General features: G+C 33.9%; 1 protein-coding gene across 2 annotated transcripts in view; it reads left to right on the top strand.

Moving 5' to 3' along the window:
• The window catches only part of LOC145290702 (uncharacterized), a 576,300-nt gene that overhangs the window by 44,654 nt on the left and 506,759 nt on the right, over positions 1-24,887 (top strand). The gene's annotated exons all lie outside the window — the stretch shown is intronic.

Here is a 24,887-nt window from a genome sequence, read left to right on the forward strand (position 1 = left end):
TGTATTGCTTTACATTCAGTTGTGGTCTAATTTTGATGTGAACCGCATTATTGTGTATTGCTTTATATTCAGTTGTGTTCTAATATTGATGTGAACCATATTATTGTGTATTGCTTTACATTCAGTTGTGGTCTAATTTTGATGTGAACCGCATTATTGTGTATTGTTTTATGTTCAGTTGTGGTCCAGTTTTGATGTGAACCACATTATTGTGTATTGCGTTATGTTCAATTGTGGTCTAATTTTGATGTGAACCACATTATTGTGTATTGCGTTATGTTTAGTTGTGTTCCAATTTTGATAGGGACCACATTATTGTGTATTGCGTTATGTTTAGTTGTGTTCCAATTTTGATGTGAACCACATTAATGTGTATTGCGTTATGTTCAGTTGTGGTCCAATTTTGTTCTCTTAACTATTATGATCTTTTCCCCATAGTCAGCTTCCTGTATCAGAATGGCTTATCATGCAATTTAGTGGTGAGAGTAAAAGTCTATCTACTGAATGTCAGGGGTATTATTATGTGACATGGTCCCTGACCTTAGTAGGACTATTTTGGAGGAAAATATCATTTTTGGGAGTTGACAAGAACCACACCAACATTTAATATGAATTTAAGTATAAAAGTTATGTTTTATTGAAGGAAGAACATGAAACATATTAAACAGACATGTATGCATCATAAAATGGAAATGAAACACTGAGGAAAAATTACGGTCACCAGTTAGCAAGTACTAGAAGAACTAAGAGAAAATAAAATTTTATAACAAAACATTTTTATATCTAAAATTTTATAGTTTAAATAATATGTGTATTTAAGTAATATATGTATGTGAGTATTTGGCAGCATGACATTGTGTATGTTTGTGGGCTTACCTTTTTATTGTTAGTAAGTGTATAGATGTGGGTGAGCTGATGAAGGTTTGTATGTGAGTCATTGGAGATTCCTTCTCACCTCTGCTTACACTTCAGCCAAAGGCAAGGGAGGGGGAAGCATACATTCTTGGATTCTTCGGTGTGGTCAGCTGGAAACAATCTAGAGTAATCTAGATTTTTTTGAGAAGGTCATTGTTTTTATAGTTTTCGTTAATTTAACAAATTTGTTAGTTTGAGTAAACATTTTCCTGTGAAAACTAACTTGGCTTTGGAAGTGAAGGGGAGAACGAATTCCAACGAAACAAAGAGATAGAGAGTAGCTATTCAAGCCACTTGCTTTTTTTAGTGTTCAACTAAATCATATCTCGATTCAGTCACCACAAATATATGAAGTTCTTTGAAGTTGGGAAATGAAAAAAATTGCTGGTGAGAATAGTCGTTTCAAAAATTTTTTCAAACGTCTATTGGGTTATTGACCTGTTCAACCCAAATAAGGATGTTAGCCTTGTTGAGTTTGAATGACGCTGGAAAATGCATCAGACTTAATCCGTATCTGCAGATGAGTTTCCATGAATTGTCAGATGTTAAATGCTTGATATTTCATTTTTATATTTGGGTTTTCATTTCTCTGATAACATACATAGAATCAAGATCAATTCTGAATTCTTGGTTGTCTACAATGACGTTGAGAAACTTTGTCTATGTCGCAGGAAAAGTTAATTTTTATGGATTTGTGTGGCATGGTCCCTGATTTGGTAGATCTATTTTGGACGCTGTTGGCGTTTTTGTGCATAGCCAAGAACTACACCGACATTTAATATGCATTGGATATTAAGAATTATATTTTAGCGAAGGAATAACATTAATAATATAGATGCGAAAGATTATAAAATGAAATAACTAAAACATTAAAAGAATAAAACGGTCAACAGATGGAAAAACCTAAAACATAAACAGTTTTATAGACGCAAACATTGAGAAAAACTAAAATTTATAACAAACATTTTTATTCAAGAGATAAGAATATAAAAGTTATTTTCAATCATTTATACAAACACGTGTTTGGTGAAGAAAATTGGGCTTGTAGTCACAAGTCTTACAATTGTGTATGTCAATATATTCATAGTGTGAATATGTGTGTATAATAATATTTGGCAGCGTGACATTGTGTATATGTGTGCGTTAGTCTACCTTGTTAAGGCATGTATCAATTGGTTTCTATTCGCCTGACTGTTAGTAGTGTGTAGGAATTTGCATGCAAGATGAATGATGCTGGTATAGGAGTCATTGAGTTATTTGCGCCTTGCTACCCCCAAAGGGCAGAGGACGTAGAGAATATGTTCTTAAGGTCTTGTTCAAGGTGAGCTAACTGGAGAAATTTTTTGAGAAAACTGATTTTGCTGACCAGATCTTATAGGAATTTCTAAGTTCACACTGGCTTACTATTTTCATATAGATGTGTTACTTTTTAAGGGGTTGGAAAGATTTCCATTGATTGAAAATACTTTGAATTAACACCTTTATGTTAAAATTTACTTGATTTAGGAAGTGATGAAAAGAGCATATGGAAATAAACTGGGGAAAGAAACAGGATAACTAATTTGAACCATTTGTTTTTTAGCATTCATGGAAATTACCATTTAAATTTAACTACGGATTTAATTTCAGACTCAAATATTTTGGTGTAGACCTGGTTATCATCAATTAAGATATTATTGCAAGATATGGTAATGGTTAAGGCTTTGGCCATACTGCAGGAGAAAATCTATTTACTCGATGTAAAACAAAATACATGTGTACTAGTCATGTCGTTCCTTCCATGTGGCACTTGTCGGTGATGTTTTGCCAGTAGTCACTTTGAAGACAAAAAATAAATGTTGCTTTTTGCCAATTTTGCTGAATAAGAGATTGATTTGTAATAGTAGCATGCAGAGGGGTGGGGGCGTCCTCATTAGTTTTGATAGACATTATCTTGAGATATTTCCATAGGAATGGATAAAGTCTGATGAGTGTGAATTTCATTCAGGATTACATTTTCTGCTGATTAGACGATCACTAAAGTGTTCCTTCATATTGTTGAACATTCATGACTGAAACTTGGTGAACACTCAGGCATAAACTGAAGTTTATCTGTATTAAGTATGGTTGGATTGCAAAAAAAAAAGATTGTGAATTTTATGAATGATTCCATCGATGGCATTTGGGGATCGGGGTGGGGAGCACGCACAGAACACATACAATGGCATTTGTTATTCTATTCTTTACCTGAAACCTTTGACCTGAATTTATTTTCACAGGAAGGTACTAAAATCCTTCTTCCCAAAAGTCAATCTAAAAACTGGTTTAGGTTTTAAGGATGAGCAAAAAACTGTTATGTAAACTGAAGGAGAAGGGGGGGATGCATCTTTTTATTTTAAATGAAAAGTTTTAAGTTTTAGAGATCAAATCTTATTTCTATAAAATTATCAATATGTGACAATATTTTTTTTATGGAAATCGCTCCAGACAAGGCATGATGCCACTTGATGTAAAGATCCATGAAAAAAAAAATATATATATATATTAGATCAATGCTAAAAATTAGTCAGCAGTAAGGATTAGATGGATAGATTTCGACCTAGAAAACAGCAATTCTTCCTCCTTTGTCAGAAATGTTGCTCATGAAATGTGAGGACTAAAGGATAAAATAAGAGAAGCATGAGTTAGAGATCCGACATTGCCTGGGATTGGATTTTCACCCACCTCATACCATCATATTGTCTTTTTATTCTTATTTTTAACATTTTATTACATTCAAGATTTGTAGTTGGACCAAATCACATAGCATTAACTAGATAAAAGAAAATATGAGGAAAGCAACATTAATCAACATAAATTTCAGTATAGTTACCATAGATGACATTATTTTTCAAGGCACACCTGGCATTTTCAGTGAATCAATGAGATGCTGTGTGCATTTTATGCTACAAGCCCTGAACATCTTATTAACAGTTTTAATCATGTTCAACCAAGCAAGCCTTCTTATGAAACATACCAGATATACCAAATAATACCTTGCACAGCTTAGTAGGCATATGTTCATACCAGTCAGTGGTACATCGTCGAAAATCATTCTGACAGTTGCTTTGTTCTGTTGGGCTATGGTGTGGTTCTGTTCAGTCCTAAGAGGTCACCATTTTCAGGCTTTACTGTCTCTCTTTAAAAATGGATTATTTTATTGCTAATAACCTGTGCTGGCTTTTCAAAACCTCACCTGATGTTGCGTCTAATCTTCTGGAGATAAGGTAAATAAATGTACATAGCCCCAAAAAATCCATCTAGCAGCAAAATCCTACCCCTTTACTGTAGAGGTCCCTAGATGTAAGAAAGTCTTCTACTCTGATAGTTTCTTCCCTTGGATTGCTTAACTTTGGAATCTCCTCCCTCTTTCCTGCTTCCCTGACTGTGTAATGCTTAAGTGTAATGTGAACATTACTGTACTAACATGCTTAAATGTAATGTGAACAAACAGCTTGCTTATCTCTTCACATTGTTCCCAGTAGACATGATCCCAAATAATAGCCCCTTATGTCAAAATGTCAATGTGCCTTGTTCATGGTGAACAAGAGTTAAAAAAAAATATTTTTTTACCTGACATGGTAAAAATGTAATGGAGAAATACTGCTTTTTATCACATGTGGTAAAAAAAACAAACAAAAAAAAACTTATGGCCAAAGCCGCTTATATCAGGAAGCCTGGATCAATAATGTCAGTGTTGTTAATTAGTGTACATACAGTCTGTTACATATTTAAAAACATACGTTTGCAAAACTTCTTCATTAGATGAGGGCAAATTGAAACTTGTCTGTTTTCTTTTTCTTTTTATAACTTTCGTATTCATCAGATCAATACGCATGGCCGTAATAGTTTGACAAAAGTAGTTCCACTTCATCTGCGAAGATAAATAAACAACTGATAAGCAATCAGTTCAAAACCCTTTGGCAGATTTTTTTTTCTTGCTGGCGGATGAACGAACATTTTTTAGAACATTTTTAAAGTTATTTTATCAGAGTGGGGAGAGGGGGGATATTTTGTCCAATAAGTAAAAAATAAAATGAAATACGTAATGGAAAGATTTTGTAAAATAAATAAATATTCATTTGTCTATAATTAATAACACCATGGCACTAAAAAATAAAAAAAAAATATTCTGAAGAAGACATATTACCTCGAAATATTAATTTTAAATAAATAAATGTTTGTTTATTTTGCGTTATAATTTGGCCTTTTAACGTATAACATATACGTATTTCATTTTAAAATTCAAATAATGCTTATATCACGGAGAACCCAACTTAACTTTTTAAAAATAAAATGCTTAAAACCTTTTGGATGCTATTGGGGTGGGGGGCAATTGTAGTCATTGGATGAAGATACAATTAAAAAGCAAATGGCTTGAATAGCTACCCTCTTTCTTTTAATATAGTTTATTTTTAACAAGAAAATGACTGTCATAGTAGCACTTCAAAAAACATCTGCTAGCGTCTGTTAGTATTAATCATTAATTCTGTCTTTGATTAGAGAATTAGTTGTCTTGACTATCATGTCAAGCTCAAATTCAATTCGTTTCACAGCAACATTTCCATCAAACACACGCTTGACCTTGTGCCTAGCCTCCCAAAAAGGAGATAAATCAAATCAATCGTTTTTATATTTATTTAGAGAAATAGTGTAATTAACACAAATTAAATGAATTAACAGCATAATTCACACAAATAAATTATATGTTTCTGATTTTTTTAGATAAGGATTTATAATTTTTATTAGTAGTATTACTGTTCTCATCTTCAGTGTTATTTTTGCAATGTTTCGGCCGATGTGACCTCCGGTCTTCTTCAAATGTATCTTGTCAAAGTCAGGAATCTTTCTGTCGAACTCCAGAATCTATATAGAATTTCGAACATAACTCTTTATTTAATCCATGGGGGTAGGATGCTCTTGAGATTTTAACAGAACGAATCCTCAAGTTTGACAAAAATACACCTGAAGAAACTTAACAATTATATTGGTCGAAATATTATGAGAATTAACACTCAAAATGAGAACATTAGTCCAAATAATCCAAATAATATCATTTTTTCAAACATCAGAAGTTATAGAGGATTTAAAAGTTAGTGCAACATTGATGCTGAAATATTTTCAGCATATTTTAAGCTATTACTAATATTGAACAAAATATTGAACCTTATGCTGGAATTTAGTTGTAATCTAGGAAACTCATTGTATCTAAAGATGGTCATGTCCTTCTACCACTTTAGAAAATATTTGCTTCCAGATGCAATCCTCTACCTATGTTTTCTCTTCCCTACAACCTCTTTCTCACAGAAGAGATGTTGTTAGTCTCTCTCTACCGATTGTTGTTTCCATGAGAGGTACTTAGCTAAGTTCCAATCTTTGGTCCCTTCCTGTAAGGCATTCACAGCAAGAACTTTTCTTATTATCATAATAGAAAGTGACTTTTCTTTCTTCCTCTATATGCATAGCGTCAGACATAATTTCCGCAGATAAAGCTTCTTTACAAGGGTTTCTCGTCTGTGGCATACATTACTAATGATTGTGACTGACCACAATCTCCATGCCTGTTCGGATTGACCATTTCCACTTATTTCTTTTTTCTGAAAATAAAAGGCGATTCGTCAACTTTAAACGAACTTCAACTTTTTGTCATTCTTCCTTTTGCTATTGTCGCTCTCTTTTTGCCTCTGTATCTAATATTCTTAGTTGTACGGTCGATTGGTTTTATCGCCTTTTGCTTCCTTCTACAACAATATCATGCTACAAGTAAGGAAAACACAAACTGATTCCATGCCTAATCAAGAATTATATCGTTGAAACTGAGTTTTAAATTTTTAAATAAATGGATGCTTATTAAAAAAATATTCTGTGTTGTATTGGCTTCTTAACTTACAAATTCTTAAAAATCTCTATACTTGTTTTTACATAATCTCTTTGAAGGATTACTGATTCCCACTTTGGGAAAGACTATGATATAACTAACAGATGTTGATAATAAAACTCCTTTATAAAGAAACAGATAATTTATAGCAATATAAAACTAGCATAATGTCATCTGCATAAAAAAAAATATCAAATCCTATTCTCTTGGTGCAACTTTTTCTGTTGATAAAGTCTTCAATCTGAATATGTTTTTTTTTTTTCATATTTACAGAGTAATAAGAGATACACAGCTAGGGAATATACATTACTTACATAATACACATAGAATATTTCAAGATATCTTCTTCAGTAAGAAATGTGTCTGCCCGACAGAGCTGCTTTCCAACAGACAAAGAAAGATTGATGGTGATAGTAAAAAAAAAAAAAAAAAAAAGGTGTCTTATATGTGGGGTAACTCTAACCCTAACCTTTACTTTCATTTTGTTACTCAACATAAAATCTGAAAAAAGGGACAAGCATACTTTTTATTTTTCTTCTTCCATTTTTTAAGTTTTAGTTATTAAATCTATATATCTATAAAAGTGAAAGTGTCTGTCTGTTTGTGTACATTTCCCTATGCAATAACTCTGTCAATTTTCAGTCTACAGATTCGAAAATTGATATACAGGGTACTGAGACGTGAGAAAATCTTTGTAATCCGTTTTTGGACAGAAATTTGGCTGTTAAGGGGTCAAAGTTCAACGATTTGACCTTTGAGAACTCTACCAAACTCCTCCGCCAATTGTGGGTATAAACAATTGAAATTTTAGATATAGGTCCCTTGGACATTGATCTAACTTGATTTGAGCCTAAAATAATAAATGTTAAGGGGTCATAATAAGGGTCAAAGTTAAAAAAAAATTTGACCTCTGCGGTCTCTACCAAATTACTCAGACAATTTCTGGACTAAACATTTGAAATTTTACATAAAGAGTATTCAGAGATAGGGCAAACTTTTTAATCGGTTTGGGTCGAAAATTTGAGCTACCAATATATAAATGTATGTATGTATGTATGTTTCCATGTCTGCCTAAAACTTTCGACAGAGGCGACGGATTTTCACAAGATCAGTATCGTTTGAAGCTCGACCCTTCAGACGACAAATACCGAAAAATTAGCTAAAAACATTAATTTCTTCACCCTCAACTGGGCACTTTTCAACAGGGAGGGGTCGCTTTTTCCGCCGATATTTTCGAAAGTCATCCTCTCTTTTCGATTGTCTAGCCTTAATTTAAACCTATGTCACTTCCGGTTTGCCGGTGGTCGTAACAGCAAAGACGTCACATTTTTCCCCCATTCTTTTCCTCCTTCGCAGTACGGGTTCGAGCCTGCCTTCCTACTACTACTTTTATTTATTTATTTTTTTTTTGCTTAACACACACTTCCAAACACCTGGGCAACACCGGGCACCCATGCTAGTAAACTAAAAAGGTGAAGAAATGAAATTCAAATAGAATGTTTCATTATTAAAGTACTTATAGACTTCCTTCTGCATAAGAAAAGAGTTAGACACCAGGTCGGTTTTAATGTGATAAAAAGTAAGCTTCCCAAAAACGAGTATTCTGAATCGGGACAACAAAAAAAAATGCCTCAGTCTAGAAAGATTCCTCCTTCACTGATGAAGGACAGAAAAGATGAAGTATAGAATCAGTATAGATACTAAACTTTTTTTATTTTTATTTTTTTTATTTTTTTTTACATAGGAGTCACCACTTATCAAGGCCCTGAGGCCATGCGAGGATAAGGGTCATTGAGTGTACAGTAATCAATGGTATAATATTGTAGTAGTCGTTATTAATGGAAATTTGGTAGATTGGATTACTTAAGGAGGGGGGGTCATCAAGACTTTGTTTATGTTGGACTTGAAGATAACCAAGCAGGCAAACAGAAAAGAGTTCCACAAGTGTGCAGTTCTAAGAAAGAAGCCCGGTTCATGGATTTGCTAAGGTGTTGCCAATTATCAAGGCTCAAGGGCCACTCAAGGATAAAGGTTAAGTGAGTTTTAGGTGGATGGTGAGACAATACCATTATTGATGGTGGAGATTATGAAGAATTTAAGTATTTCAGAGGACAGTTCAACAAGGAGTTCTTCATAATTGAAGAAGTCATTCTCTTGTTGCCAGTATAATTCCGGGGATATAACTTTTTTTTTTTTTTTTTTTTTCAATTTTCACCCCAAACAAGGCACAGTGCCACTTTGAAGCAAGGGGCTACTATTAGGGACTTAATTAGCGGGGTAATTATGAAGGGAGAAGAGTAGAAAGATGTTTGTTAACATTACACTTGAACTTCTGCATATCATTGCAGTTGGGAAAGCAGAATCTCGGAAGGGAGTTCCAAAGACCCGCAGTTCTGGAGAAGAAACTATTGGAGTAAAAGGCTTTCTTGCACCTAGGGATCTCTACTGTAAAGGGATGAGACTTAGTAGCTTGTCGGGTTTGTCGGGGGTAGTTACGTCGGGGAGGTACAAGTGTTTGCAGTTCGTCAGAGCATTCACCGTTAAAGTATTTGTAGAACAGGCAGAGGGATGCAACATCTCGTCGATGGGACAGAGGTTGAAGCCTAGATGACAGTTCAAGACCTATCAGGTTGGCAACTCTCTTTTGAACCCTGTCCAGGAGCTAGAGACAAGCAGCAGATGCACCAGCCCAGATGTGACAACAGTACTCCATACATGGGCGAATGGTTGCCTTATAGAGGTATAGGATACTGTCAGGCGTAAGTAGTTTTCTAGCACGGTAGAGGGAGCCAACCTTCCTTGCAGCAGCCTTGGCAATGCTCTCAATGTATCTATTCCAGTTCATATTCCCTGTAAACGTTAGGCCGAGGAGTTTAAAAGAAGTACTTTCAGGTAATGTGTTCGTGGCCATTGCTATTGGTGGTAGAGAAGGTTTCTTGCAGTTATTGAAGGAAACAAGCTTAGTCTTAGCAGCATTGAATGTGACCAACCATTTTTGTCCCCATTCCACTACGGATTAGAGGTCATCCTCTAGTGTTTCTGCCATTTCCTTGGATATGTGTTCATTTGTTTTCCCCTCATATCTGTTATAGAGAGTGGTGTCATCGGCAAATATACCCATCTCCGAAACAATTTTATCAGGGAGGTCGTTTATGAATATCAGGAATAATAGAGGTCCAAGGATAGACCCCTGAGGTACTCCCGCATTTATGTCATATTGTTTGGATGTACGACCGTCGAGGACAACTTTGATTTTTCTATTACTTAAGAAGGATTTAATTACATTATGAATTCTTCCAGTGATTCCATATGATCTAATTTTCCTTAGAAGACCATCGTGCCATACCCTGTCAAAAGCCTTGAATATGATTCAAAGGAAGTAACTCCTGAGTGTACCAGACTACACCTTTGCTTTATAGAAAAGTGATGCATAATGAAAAATACCCAAAATAATAATTTTAATTCTATATACAGATATATTTATTCAACAAATGTCTTACTAGTGTGGTCTGTGACAATATCCATTATATTTTGGGAAAAATTTCCCTATTCAAATGGTGGGTGTAACGGATCTATTCAAAGCATACTGGATGGAAGAGTGGAAATTTTAATTCTGTTTCAATCTCCAGCCTCTATTTTTACTGGGTAAAACCCAAATAAAATTTGTTCAACAGATCCAAATACCCCATATATCAAGTTTTAAGTTTGTAGACCAAAAATTGATAGAAAGGTTTGGTAAAGACCGTTACTCACACAGGCAGACAAATAGACAGACAAGGTTACATTTATATATATATATATATATATATATATATATATATATATATATATATATATATATATATATATATAGAGAGAGAGAGAGAGAGAGAGAGAGAGAGAGAGAGAGAGATAGAGAGAGAGAGAGAGAGAGAGAGATAGATAGATAGAAATATAGAAAGTTGTGGTTCCTGTTTGTTTGTTCACACACTCCTCCTAGGATTTGTGAGATAGAACTCCATAAACGAAATGAGGAAACTATCTTCCTAGGTATTACTGTTTCTTTTTGGAGCTGAAATAGGTTTATTGTCTGTTGTCTGCGGCATTTTAATGTATGAGAGTGTGCCAATGGGACCGTGCAGGACATTTTCAGGCAAAATCGACTTTTATCATTATCCCTTAAACTATCAAATGACTTTTCGCAATCCCAGTATTCTTATTGTGTGTACACTGTTTCCATCTTTAAAAGAAAATATTGCCACTTGGACTTAGGGTTAGTACTAGAATAAAAGGAAACATAATAGTTTTGTGTTATTTAGAAGTCATGTAAAAAGGACGTTAGACTGTAGCAGTAGTAGTAGTAGTAGTAGTAGTAGTAGTAGTAAAAGAAGACCATCCTCCTAGGAATTATAATGTCTTAATGGAAAGGGATAGGTTCATTGCTTTCTACCTGAGGTGCTCTCATCATTGGATGAAAACTGACAGAACCAACAATGATATGTTTGATTGAAATTGACTTTTAAATCCCTCTTAAAAAATTTTTTTTTAAATACCTCACTTGCATGTAAGTACATTGCTATGAGGATGCATAAACAAAGCATTGGATGTAAGGGGCAACAATTTGGGACGATATCTACTGGTGACTATGTGAGAAGATCAGCAAGATGTCTGTTCACATTACATTTTAACTTTTGCATGCTAGTACAGTCAGGAAAGCAGGAGACAGGACGAGAATTACAAAACCTAGCAGTCGGAGGGAAGAAACTTTTCTTCTTTTTTTTTTTTTACAAGGTAGTCACCACTTATCAAGGCCCGGAAGCCATTCGAGGATAAGCGTTATTGCGTGTTACAGTAATCAATGAGATAGTATCATAGTAATTGTTAGTATTGGAGAATTGATAAAGTGTCTTACTTAAGGGGGCGGTTCATCAGGAATTTGTTTATATTGAACTTGAAGACATCCAAGTTGTAGTCAGGTGGAAAACAGGCGAACAGAAGAGAGGTCCACAGAAAGAAGCTTTGTTCATGGAATCTAGTAGAAGGTTTTCTGGCATCTAAGAACCTCTACAGTGAAGGGATGAAATTTGCTTGCTGCTACACGGGTTTATCGGGTATATGTATATCAAGGGGACATAAATACAATGAGTTCTTCAGTGCATAATTCCATTAAAGTACTTGTAAAATAGACATAGGAATGTAACATTGCAGTGATGGGACAGAGGTTGGAGCTTTGGTTGATAGTGTGGGACTTATTGGATTGGAGACTAGTGGTAGATACATCAACGCAGATGTGGTAACAATACTTCATACATGGATAAGTGGTGGCTCTGTAGAGGGACACTTAAGTTTGTCAAAATATAATTAAGTAAAAATATTTTAGAAGTGGAAACATGAGTTTCTTAGGTTTTTTCAATTTTCCTGAGCAACACCCTACATAGGTTCCATTAGTTTATTGGGTAATTTCATTAAAATTGTATATTTCGAAAATTTTCGATGAATAAAACAAATGATTTGTTCTCAAAGCACATTCCTTGTGAGGATCCCTATCATAGATGGAGGTGGGGAGATGATCCCATAGCGCTTGATTGGCAGCTCTACATTTAGAGTAAAGCTGCAGACGACTCTTCAGTTGAAAAGTTACCAGCCTGTCTACTTTTTTCTTTTTCTTCTTTTAATTTTTAAATCTTATAGTTTATTCATTCACTCAGTTGGACATAATCGTTGTTGTGTTGTAGCTGAAAGAAACATGGAGTTATCTCCCTTGGGCCATCATTTATTGAGAATTTATTATCGATGATGACGTCGATATTCACTTGCCTCCTCACGAGATACAAGGTCGGTTTTTAATGTGGGGAAAAAAAGCACATTCTGGATTAGGAAAAAATTTAAATCGTCTCAGTTAAGAAAGATTCCTGCTTATGTTAAAATAGAAAAGATGTAGTATTAGAGCAGATACTACACGTTGCTCCTAACCAAAAGGTTAAGATGTCTTTTAAATTTATGCAATAGAATTTTTTTTTTTTTTTTTGCTTTTGGGCTAGCATTAAAGTGTAATATCTGTTCTGTCCTCAGACAATGAAGAAGAAATCCTTCTAGACTGAGACAACATATTTTTTTTTTTTTTTTTTTGTCCATATCCAATTTGAGGAGTTGAATTTTCACCACATTGAAAACTGACATTGTATATCTAACTCTGCCCTTGTGAGAATACGAGTAAATAGAGACTATGATAGCATTCTTTCTGGAATTAAATTTTTTCAACAGCCTTGGTTTGTTAATGACGTGACTGGAGACCATCGTGAATTGTCTTGACTTTACGAGTGCCTTCCCATCGCCACCATTCATGGAAATGCTTGGAGCCAGCAGAACATCTTACGAAACTTCCTAATACTTGCATATTGGTTTCAAAAAAAAAGAAATATTATTAATTAATAATTATTTATTATATTCTTAAAATTTTATTGACGTTGGCATTTTCCATATTTATGTTATTCTTTCCATTTGTAATATATTGCAATTTCTGTTTAATAAATATGTATAAATCAAAAAAATAAATTGTTATTTTTCGGGAATATCTGTATATATTTGAAAATTTCAAAACCTTGTATTCTCATAAAATTTAGAATAAACGTTCTTTTATTACGTACAGAACACTTTTTACGCAAATAACTTAAAATAATGCAAATATTTGTCGATATAAAAATTTGAAAACATATAAACAAAATGAAAAGTATTTTAAATATGAAAAATTATATCAAAATTTGTAAATGTAACAAACGTTAAATAATTACAATATCATCAACTGTACAATGGAGAAAAAAGGTTAATTTTTTTATATATACATCCAACACCGATTTGCTATTATGTTTCTCAATTTTTGAGATGAGGATTGATAATTTATATTAATTGTATTGTTTTGACTACTGTTCTCACCTTGAGTGTCATTTTCACAGCATTTTGGTTGATGTCACCTTTGACTTTCTTTAGGTGTATCTTGTCGAACTCATCAAATTTTTCTCGTCTTTCTTTTGACAAGATACATCTAAAGAAGGTCAGAGGTTACATTGGCCGAAATGCTGTCTCACATAGCATTCAAGATGAGAACAGTAGTCCAAATTCTTCAAATGTAAATTATCAATCCTCATCTCAAAAATTCAGAAACGTTATATCAAATCGGTATGAACCCAAATTAATACGAAAATGGAAACAATTAGAAAACTGATTCCCAAAACTGGTAAGAATAACCAATTACCTCACATTTTTATACAGATTCCATAATCTAAAGCTAGTACCATAAGGCATAGCCTTGAAACTAGCAATCAGCTCCAAATGATCATAAGACAAGTAAGGCCTGAGCTCATCATGCTCATTTTTTTTAGAGGTGTCTGTTGAGAAAAAAAAAAAAGTGGTAGTAGGCAGGCAGGCTTGAACCTGTACTGCAAAGGAGGAAAAGAATGTGAAAAAAAAATGTGACGTCATTGCTATTGCACCCATCGCTAAACCGGAAGACGAGAACAAAAGTCCAAATAATCCAGCTGTTATGATTTAAACAACTGTAGGACAAGTCTATTTAAAGTATTTAGGAGAATTAAGAAAATAAATAGCAAGTCAAAAAACCATTTCACATTTAATCTATTTCTATAATGAGATGTTTTCTTCTTTTTTTATTTTCTATTTATATGTTGTTGACTTTTTTTTAACCTTCCAGTTTGAGATATTCTCTTTATTTTGCTTTTTTTTCTTTTTTAACTTCACTGATTCAGACATTATTTTATATGAATATAATTTTTGTTTCTGCTATTTTTATGACGGGTGTATAGTCGTTAATATATAGTGGTGGATTCAGGTGTCTGTTGGAGCAGGGGATATAAATTTAGGTGTTTTGTGAAATGATAGTCTTCATAAAGCTTTATCTCCCTGCTTTCTATAGAAATTCTCTCATCGATTCAAGTATTTTATTTAAACTCAAAATATCTGTTAAATGAAATTTATTTTATTATATTATCAAATCAATAAGGGTTACAGAAAGAAAAATGAGGGAGAAACTCATTTAGACTATGACATTTCAAAGCTAAATGCTTCTCGTCAGAAGAGGAGAAAAAGTTAGTATTACAAAAGTAAAGGTAAAAAGACGATATATATATATATATATATATATATATATATATATATATATATATGGTTCAGAAATTCAAGTTTGCAAAATGAAGAATTTTGGAAATTAAATGGGATATATAAATATTAATATTCTAATATTTATATGACAATCCTATCTTGATCAAAATACTCAATATACGAGATAGAGCATCAATTTAAGTTAAGATTTTTCAAATTAGAATTTACAACATTTATTATTCGATACGGATTAAAAATTAAATTATTTTTTTATCTGTATCCTTTGTTTCAAATAATGAATGTTGTAAATTCTAATTTGAAAAATCTTAGCCTCCTTCATATATATATATATATATATATATATATATATATATATATATATAATTATTTCCACATCCAGACAGCGTTGCAACTCACAAGAGCCATGACAACCAACAAACTGGAAATCTAAGACGTTTGTGAGCTGCGATATTGTCTGGCTGTGGAAATACTTATATATTCTCTCATATTCTGAAGATTCTTTTGCTGATTGCTCACTTGTGTCGTGATGGCATCATCCTTACATGTATAAAATTCTTACTTGTGAGATGCTGGCTTGAGTTATAGCTGGTTGCAATGAACACATCCCTTGTTCAGTACAAGGTAGGTTCAATCCACTGTCGGATTTTGTTGCGATTTGCTTGATCTGTGTCGGTTAATAGGCTTTATTGTGTGTATGGCATGTTTGCTCAGTTGGTAGAGTACTCGCCTCACATGCAAGAGGCTTGGGTTTCAAATCCTGAGATGTGTCTAACTGATGAGCGCAAAATGAAGGCAAAACTTGAGTCTTAAACTTCCTGTATGTTGGCTGTCATGGCTCTTGTGAGCTATGACATTGTCTGGCTGTGGAAATAATTATATATATATATATATATATATATATATATAATTATATATATATATATATATAGCATACTCATGTAATCGTGTTGACACCGATGTTAAGCAATGATGAGCCAGGCCAACAATACTAGATAGGTTGCTATTTGGGAATACTAGGCACTGTATGTATTGGATAGAAATTTCCAGATTAGTATCTGGGGGCCCCGGTTAAAACCCAGAGATGAACCCTTTGTTTTTGTTAAGACATCCATCAAGGAGGGAAAACTGGTGTAGTACTAGTGGTCTACTGTCTGCTCTGTCTTGTGGTAATCATTTGTACTGACTGAGTTTAGCAGTGGTGCCAAAAAGTGTGGATGGTTCTACATAGCCTTCACCATTATAAACAAATCATCTGTATGGATTATTTTGGGTGAATCAAAATAACAAAAATACTCTTATTTCACTGAAACATAAGGAGGTATTGAAAGTTAGGATCTATATTTATAAGGGACTCTCTAAGTGAGGAGTTATGTAGTCCAAATTACATTTAAATTGCTGCATATTGATACAGCCAGCAAAACAAGTAGCAGGGGTGGAATTGTAAAGGCTAGCAGTGTGAGAAAAGAAGTTATTAGATAGAAAGCCCAAGGTTATCTGAGGACCTCTACAATAAAAGAATGGGACTTAGCTGATTGTCAGGTTGATTAGGTGTATTTCAGTTGAGGGAGTACCACAACAACATTCTACTGCAGTATTTGTAAAACAGGCACAAGGATGCATCGTTTCAGCAATGGAACATGAGTGTAGAGGATAAAGTCACCTTTTAATGTAGTTGGCAAAATCATCCTATAGATTAAAGAGAAGTCAAATGGTTTCCTTTGCTAAGAAATGAAGACACAGTATTATAATTTCAACCAAGTAAATTTATTTACATTGTAGATACAAATTAAAGATTGTAAATGCTCATAATAAAAAAATGTATGAGTAATGTTACTTGCATTTTGGCCTCAAGAATCCTTGATGAGATGTCGGATGGTGGTTTGGAATGGTTTGACTGTTTGCCAAACCGGGAAGTGTTTTCATCAAGTCTGCATTATTCCAGTGAAAAGAAAAAGAATTGCACAAACCGAATGTGGAAGTAGATTGTATCGCCGTCTTGTGGCAAGGATGATATTACCAGAGTTAAAGGGCAATAATCGTGGTTGCCTTACAGTCATTCATTTGTGTTTGTGTGTTTGCTTGCATGGAGAACTCGATTCCCACATGAGTGGAGCTTGGTGGATAGTGAAGGACCTATTAAATTAGAGACTCTAAAAAGGAAAGACTAGTGGTTGGTGTACCAGTCCAGATGTGACATCAATAGTCCATGCATGGGCTGATGGTGGCCTTGTAGAGATATGGGATACTGACAAGTGTGAAAAGTTTTCTAGCTCGATAGAGAGAGCCCACTTTCCTTACAACAGCCTTGACAGAATATTCAACGTATTTGTTTCAATTTATGTTATCTGTTAATGCTAGGCTAAGGAGTTTGGACATTCAAATAAGGTGCTATTAGACATGCCAATCTGTGGCCGAAAAGGTTTCTTATAATTTTTAAGGGAAACGAGCTTTGTGTTATAGCATTAAATGTTAGCATTCATTTATGCCTTCATTCAACTACAGACTGGGCAAGAATTTTTAAGGGTTTCACTATTGTATTGGATATGTGCACATCAGTATTTCCCACATGTTGAGAGTAGATCATGGTGTCATCAACAAATATCTCGGACACAATTTTATCAGGGAGGTTGTTTATGAAAATCAGGAACAATAATAATCCAAGGATTGACCTTTGGAATGCATTTGCATTAATGTAATGTTGTTTGGATGTAAGGACAACCTGGATTTTTTTGAATAGGAAAGATCTTATGTAACATAATATTATGCAAATAAATTTTCATTAGATGACCTGCATGTCAGAACTTGTCAGAGGCTTTAGATATATCAAGCACTACTGCCCTAGCTTCACCTGTTTTGTCCGGTACAGGATATATACATTCAGATATGACCATTATACCAAACCTTGAGGGTAGACGTTTTCTTCGACATCCAAAATATTCATTTGATTTACTGCAGACTGTGGCATCCCTCCTCGCCCATGGAAAGTATTTAGAGTCAATCTCTGCAAAAATAGATATGGAAACCGTATTTGGGTTTTGAGTTCAGGTTTAGAAGTTCCAATGATTCAGGATTTCGAATTTCATGTGGGGCAAAGCATCACAGATTGGGGTTAAGATTAGGGTGGGAATAAGCTTTGATCTAGTCATGCCAGTAAATTTTGCTTTGCTGAATTCAGAGGAAGGAAAATTGATATTTTTAATGTTTGGAAAACCGAGAAAAAGGGTTTTATGCTTTCAATAAAAATAAAAGGATATATTTGGGGGTTATGGATGAACGTTTCATAAAAACTAACAAGAATAAATCTTATATTCATAAAACATACCACACACCACGTGATAAAATATATTTGCGTGTGTGTATGTGTGCGTGCTTAATTTAAATACTATAGAATTAAGGTTCCAAAACTAACCATTTGCTAATCAAAAACTTAGCAGAACGATGGGTCAGAAGGTTCAGCAGTCTTAAAAATGGGGAATATTTAATAACATTTTTTTCACTTGTTTATTTCAAGAAAAGTATCCTTAGTATTAAATCTTCATATCTAACAATATCAACATTAATACGAATATCTATGGTAAGTATTGAATGATTTCACACAAGAAACATGCAGTCAAAAGAAAAAAAAAAAAACAGGACCTGAAAACGATTTCCACACTGGATCTTAAAAAGTGTGATGGACACCTCTATCATAACACATGAACCTGTATATTGCTATTTATCTAAGCCACTAATTTTAAAATGTATAGAAATGCAGGGAAAATAGTTTATCAATGAACTTTTTCAAAATGTTTATTAATTATGCATATTTCAGAAAAATACTTTCTTGTTGTTAAGTTTGGGAGTAAAAATTCGGGTCACCAATAATTCAGAGAGTATATATCTGTCATAAAAACGTGAGTTATTTCCCTTATTTTGCTGAAAAATGAGAAATTTATACTTTAGAAAGTAAAGGATATTTTTAAGGTGTATAAGTGAATTCTGATACTTGTGTATAGTGTGTTGTAATCTTGTTTTATTTTTTATTTCCTTTTTCCTTTATGCAATATTATTGGTTACTCCTCCTCCTTTTGACAGTCATAGTGGTCCAGCTTCAACATTGCATGGAAGAGTGAATGCTTTCAAATCAGCCAATGAAGCAAAGTAAGAACTTGGGTTTGTTCACAGAACAAATTTAATTAACCGTAAGTTACACTTGAAGAAATGTAAGCAGAGACCAAAAATGGATCGATCGTGATAAAAATAAATGATTGATTAAAGGACTTTTATTCTATGGTTTTTATACAACCATTAAAAGATTGTGTGTATGTGTGAGAGTGCGTGTATGAGTGTGTGTGTGTGTGTGGGGGGGGGTTATGAGTTTACACGCCAGTTTCTGATTCCTCCTCTTTTTCCTGGAAACTGTAATAATGTTACAATTTAAGAGAACAACAATTGACTCCATTATTTACTCTGTGATTTGGTTTACGTTTTACCACAATTTGCAGCAAGTACGTTTAGATAAAATGATTCTTCTTGGCCAACCTCTATGGAGTGGTAGAAGTGTTGCCAAAACAGACATCTGTTCTCTTTGATGTTGAACACTCAAAAGAGAGGCTTAATCTCGTTTCTCTGCCACATACTTCCTCCCATAACATAACTTCCTGTATACATCAGCCTCTTTTAACTTATCTTCTAATTTTTTTTCTGATTTAACCTAACCTTATGTGAAAAGTTCTTTTTTAAATACTATTTATATGCATCCAAATCCAATATCACTAATTACCAGAACACCCAAAAAAAGGTTTTTGCCGGTTTGTAGCGTTTTAAATGATTGTAATTTATTTTATGGCTGTTGTTATTACTTTAAACACATCACCATGATTAATTTATAACTTTTTCTTTCAGATTATTAAAGAATCGTTCATATTTTTCTGCAATATTCTGTGCGAGCCTTTTCTAGTCTCACACAAAAACATGCGCTCACATCTCAAGCTATATTACTTGTAATATACATATGCACACACAAACATACGCGCCCACGTCCACACACGTACATATATTCACGTTCGCGTACATACACTCACATTCATGTGTATATATACGCACACGCTATCGTTCACACATGTACTCACAAATGGACAACGTCACTTCTCCTTTCAAAGGAAATCCACACATGCGCAAAAGACCACCGGAAACACCTATAAAAGAAAGAGCAATAAGCGGCTTCTTCCTTTTCCAACCTGCCTTCCGAGGTGGTTGGTCGGCGCACCAGCCACCACCATTTCGGCATGCGCATGCACGCGCGTACCTCACACCACTTGCTACTATATGGGACAAAAAGCTATCAGACCGTACGTACACTTTATATGCTTTCCCTCTCCATGAACTGGATGGACATTCTCACTCTATCTCCCCTTCATCTTGGTCCATCAACACAGACATGTGCGCGACTCTCTACTGAGCTTAACCCTCTCTTTCTACAGGCCGGCTTGCCACTTCGCGTTTCTCTATTGCATTCCCCTTTCCTTCCATGCGCATAGTCGTTAACGGCTGAATGAACACGTGTACACCCAAGACTTTCATTTCTCAACAGAAAATAAATGACGTTTATTTTATTCCAGCATTTGAGTTCTTTGTTTCCTTCATTCAATTCGTTTCATTATTTTTTCTTGTAGCGAGTTTAGGGTATTTATATCCTAGTCTTCTACAATTCTTAACCATAACCCCAAAACGATTTTCTTTAATCATGGTAATGCTCATTCTCACACAGCATTACTGACCAAAAATCTAGGAGAATTTTGTTGGGAAATCTTGTCCCATCTTGCATAGATCCTGCATATTGTCTTGACCTTGGGTTATTATTTATTTCGAGTATTACAAAAACATTTAGGAGGCTTTAGGTTAACATCACAAGAGGAGATTAGACATGAGATATTTCAAATTTTACATCAAAACCTAAATTTTCAAGTGAGACATTTATAAACTCGTTGACAGATGGAATCAAGTTACAGAGAGCAAAGGTGGTTATTTTTATGAATAAAGATTTTCAAAAATATGCAGTTTTTCATTTTCAAGATGTAATTTTAAAGAAGCAAAGCCTTCTGCACAAAGTTCATGCTTCAAACTAAACAAAACATATTGATATGGTAAAAAATGTGAGGTTACATACCTTTCACAACTGCAGTTATAGTCTTAGAAAAGTTTTAATTTTTATACGAGATTAGCTCCCACAAGGAGATTTTAAATTGAACAAAATTTGCTGAAATTTTTAACGATTATATAACTTATGTCCTCTATTTACTTGTCTCCCTACGAGGGCAAAATTAAACACAAGGTCAGTTTTTCATGTGGAGAAAAATCTAGCTTTACTTAAAGGGGCGCTCTAGATTGGAACAAAATTTCTCCTACACTAACTAAGGCCAGAAAAGATAAAGTGTAGTATCAGAACTGATATTACACTTTGCTTCTAGGCAAAACGCCAAGGAATGATTTGAACCTTAGTTCAATTCAGTGGGGAAGTACATTAATTTTAAGTAAGGAGTTTCATTCTTCTTTGCACATACGTGCACATGTGTGAGTCAGCTTTAAAGAAAAAAGATATGATCCCTTTAAGAATATTTGCACAAGTAGAGGATGATTCATAACAACTTTCAAGTTCAGGTATTTAGTGGACAAATAATTTTCATTGTTTGTACAGCGTGTTCCAAAAAGTGTCACCTATAGGATCTCTATCTCTACTCTTATATAAAAGTCACTTTGTGTGTGTGTGTGTGTGTGTGTGTGTGGGTGTGTGGGTGTGTGAGTTCCTTCCTTCCTTATAGGTTCCGAAACGGCTGAATTTATCTTTTGCAAATTTCATACAAAGCTAATTTATATGTCTGGCTGTGTTCTTAAATATGTTTTATACAGAAATTTGTCCGATAAGTATTTAAAATCGAAAAAATCCGATCCGAAAAATTTTTATAGATAAAAAAGAATGTTTACAGAGAAATATTTAAGGTTGCACCGGCAAGGGAGATAATAACATTTCAACAAATCATTTCTTCTTAGAAAAATAAACAGATTTGTTGACATCTGGAAACATAGCTCAGTAGTTGAGCATTCTAATTCCTCCCTCTCTTTCCCACTGGCCAGCTCATTCCTCTCTCCATACACACACACACACACACACACACACACACACACACACACACACACACACACACACACATGCACACAACTTTCCTTTATATAGATTTTTTGAGGAATGAATCGGCATAAGAAACATAACCTCGTGATAAAAAAATGAATTACTAAGTGAACCTGGTGTTGCCCAGGTGTAAAATAAATTAAAGATTTTCTTTAAATTATTCAGGTTTCATGTTTATTATTTGATCATAATAAGTAAACAATAAATTATATTCCTTAAAAAAACATAGATTTTTGAAATTTAAACAAAAAGTAAAATTATCATATTTACCTCCCCCCCCTCTGAACACCATTAAAACAAAAAGTAATTTTTAACAAGAAAGAAAAATTATATTTAAAAAATGATAAAAAAGATTTTTGCTACTTCCTTTGAGCTAGACCCCCCCCCCCATGAAGCTAAGGTCAGTTGATCCTTAGTAGATGAATACATTTTTAAAATTTTACATCTTATACATCTGGGGTAGCGCCAATCAAGAAAATATCAACTTTGTGAGTATTTGTCTTTGGCCTTTATATAATAGACTAGCGGTGGAGGGAGCGCCTGGCGTTGCCCAGTCATAAAATACGATTAGATATATTTTAATTTATAGAGTCAATTAAAAAAAAAACGGACTTAGGTACCATCAGCCAGAAACGAAACTGGTAGCAAAATTTGTAAGCAAAAAAGAAAAGAAAAAAAAAATGTAACGTGATGGACACAAACTTGTAAAAGTTAATTTCTTAAGTGAACACATTATCGATTGGACCATGATGACACAGATGTTATGACATTGCAAATTTAGCTTTTTAAAATGAAAGAATGAATCGACCATTCACACATGCACAATTAACAAACAGTATTGAAACCAATGTTTTTATCTGACCCCACCCTTCAAACAAAACGACATTTTTACATAAAATAATTAACGATTTTTTCTTATTTTCCGATATGATGTGTCTGAGAGATCGCTCTTTCTAACGATATGACAAAAGTTTTTAGCAGACATACAAACACACTAACACACACACACAGACAGCTGAGATTTATATAAAAGTAGATGTATGGGTTGTGTTTTGGAGAAGTTCAGTCTGTATATATGAATGGGAAAGATGAGAAGAAAAAAGTCAAAATGATTAATATCATTCTTAAGGAGAAAGCTAGGAAATTTTGATTTTCAGTCAAATGTAAGAGAGATCCAATTTATAAACCTCTTTTCTCACACATAAATGTGAGCTCATTTCACTTTAACACTTTTGCTACTCAAAGGGACATTTTTACCTATAATAATTGATTGATAAAGTCTATGAAGTTTATTATGCGCTCGCTCTTTGTAGTTCCGTGCTGTTATTGAAGTGTGTGTATCATTGATTTATCTGTAGTTCTGTTTAAGCATGCACTCCAATGCCCCAATCCTATAGACAATAAAACAAGCTCAAGCCGTTAGCTGATTGGCTGATCAGAATAGTTGAACAATATGACCAATGGAGCTTTACCTTAATCCTTAAGTCAATCTTAAGTCCAATGCTAACAGTAGGTGCTCATGTTTCCATAATCTATTATACCTACCCTCATTTCTAGGGAAATAATCATAGATATTTTTATAGTGACCAAAAATCAGAGAATTATACAATTTTAAATCCAATGGACAAGCCTCTATTCTATAATAAAGGCCAATGTGTATTTATTTGTACATAAATAAATATACATTCGTCCTGCCACAAAAAAAAAAAACATTTCAAGTGGTGAGGGGAAACAAAAAAACAGAGTAAATTTTGAAGTTAATCTGGAAAAAATCATCCACTCTAAATAATTTTTTTTTTTTTTTTTGCAAACATTTGTTATTTTGTTTTTTGTTGTCAATTTTTATGGTAGGTGTACATTAATATATTTTATATAAAAATTTTCAAGTTTACTATCATAGTCATTCCAGTGACAGCTACTCTAACTTCGACGGTTTAATAACTAAAACTAAGTAAGTCTGGCTTAAGAAGCCTTTAACAAGTACAAGAGGATGTAGAACCGTTCCTGGCTACATGCAATGCATTTTGGCGATAGTAATTCTTTGGAACAGCACTAACAATTAATAAATATATAGTTAAATTGGCGAATGAAAAGATGAGTAAAAACATAAATAGATCACAAGTTAACAAATGCTAACATAACGGGATTTGGGAAACTGTCACTGCGACTGTGGTCATCTGCAATCACTACTTCTGCTACAGATTAGTTTGGAAGTTAATTTCTTAAATGTTAACATGTAAAATATACATTAAACTGAATATAACAATCATTCAACGTGGAATAAATGATACATATAATGATGATGATGATTTTTATCGTTTTGTTTTTTAAGTGAGTTGGACTTTTACATAGAGCCCATAGAGATTGTTCTTCATAATTATCTAGTCTGTATAAATTCCTCTGCATTGTTTAAAGTTAACCTGCAGGATTGCAGGTTTTACTTCTGACACTGAGAGCAGCAAGACGCAGCGGTTGCATATGAAGTTGGGGAATGTTTAACTCAAAATATATAAATGAATGGCACAGAAGCAACATTGTCACTTTCACTCCATTCATTTACAATCCTGTGCCTGACATATCTTTGCTTGTCACATGCAGAGACAGAGGCGACCAGAAGATGACAAATCCTGATACCAACTCCTCCTGGATTTTCACCAGAGCCCTATTAGTCTGGTACCTCTGACATTATCACGTTGCCGTCGGTGAGGAAGGGTTGAACTTGTTGTGCTTTATTCTTATTCACCCCAAACTAGGTAAATTGTCATGGGATGCAAGGGGCTATTATTAGGAACC

The sequence above is a fragment of the Euprymna scolopes genome, chromosome 2, assembly GCF_053919585.1.
Source record: "Euprymna scolopes isolate OS-2025 chromosome 2, ASM5391958v1, whole genome shotgun sequence".
In the NCBI taxonomy this organism is placed as follows: Eukaryota; Metazoa; Mollusca; class Cephalopoda; order Sepiida; family Sepiolidae; genus Euprymna; species Euprymna scolopes.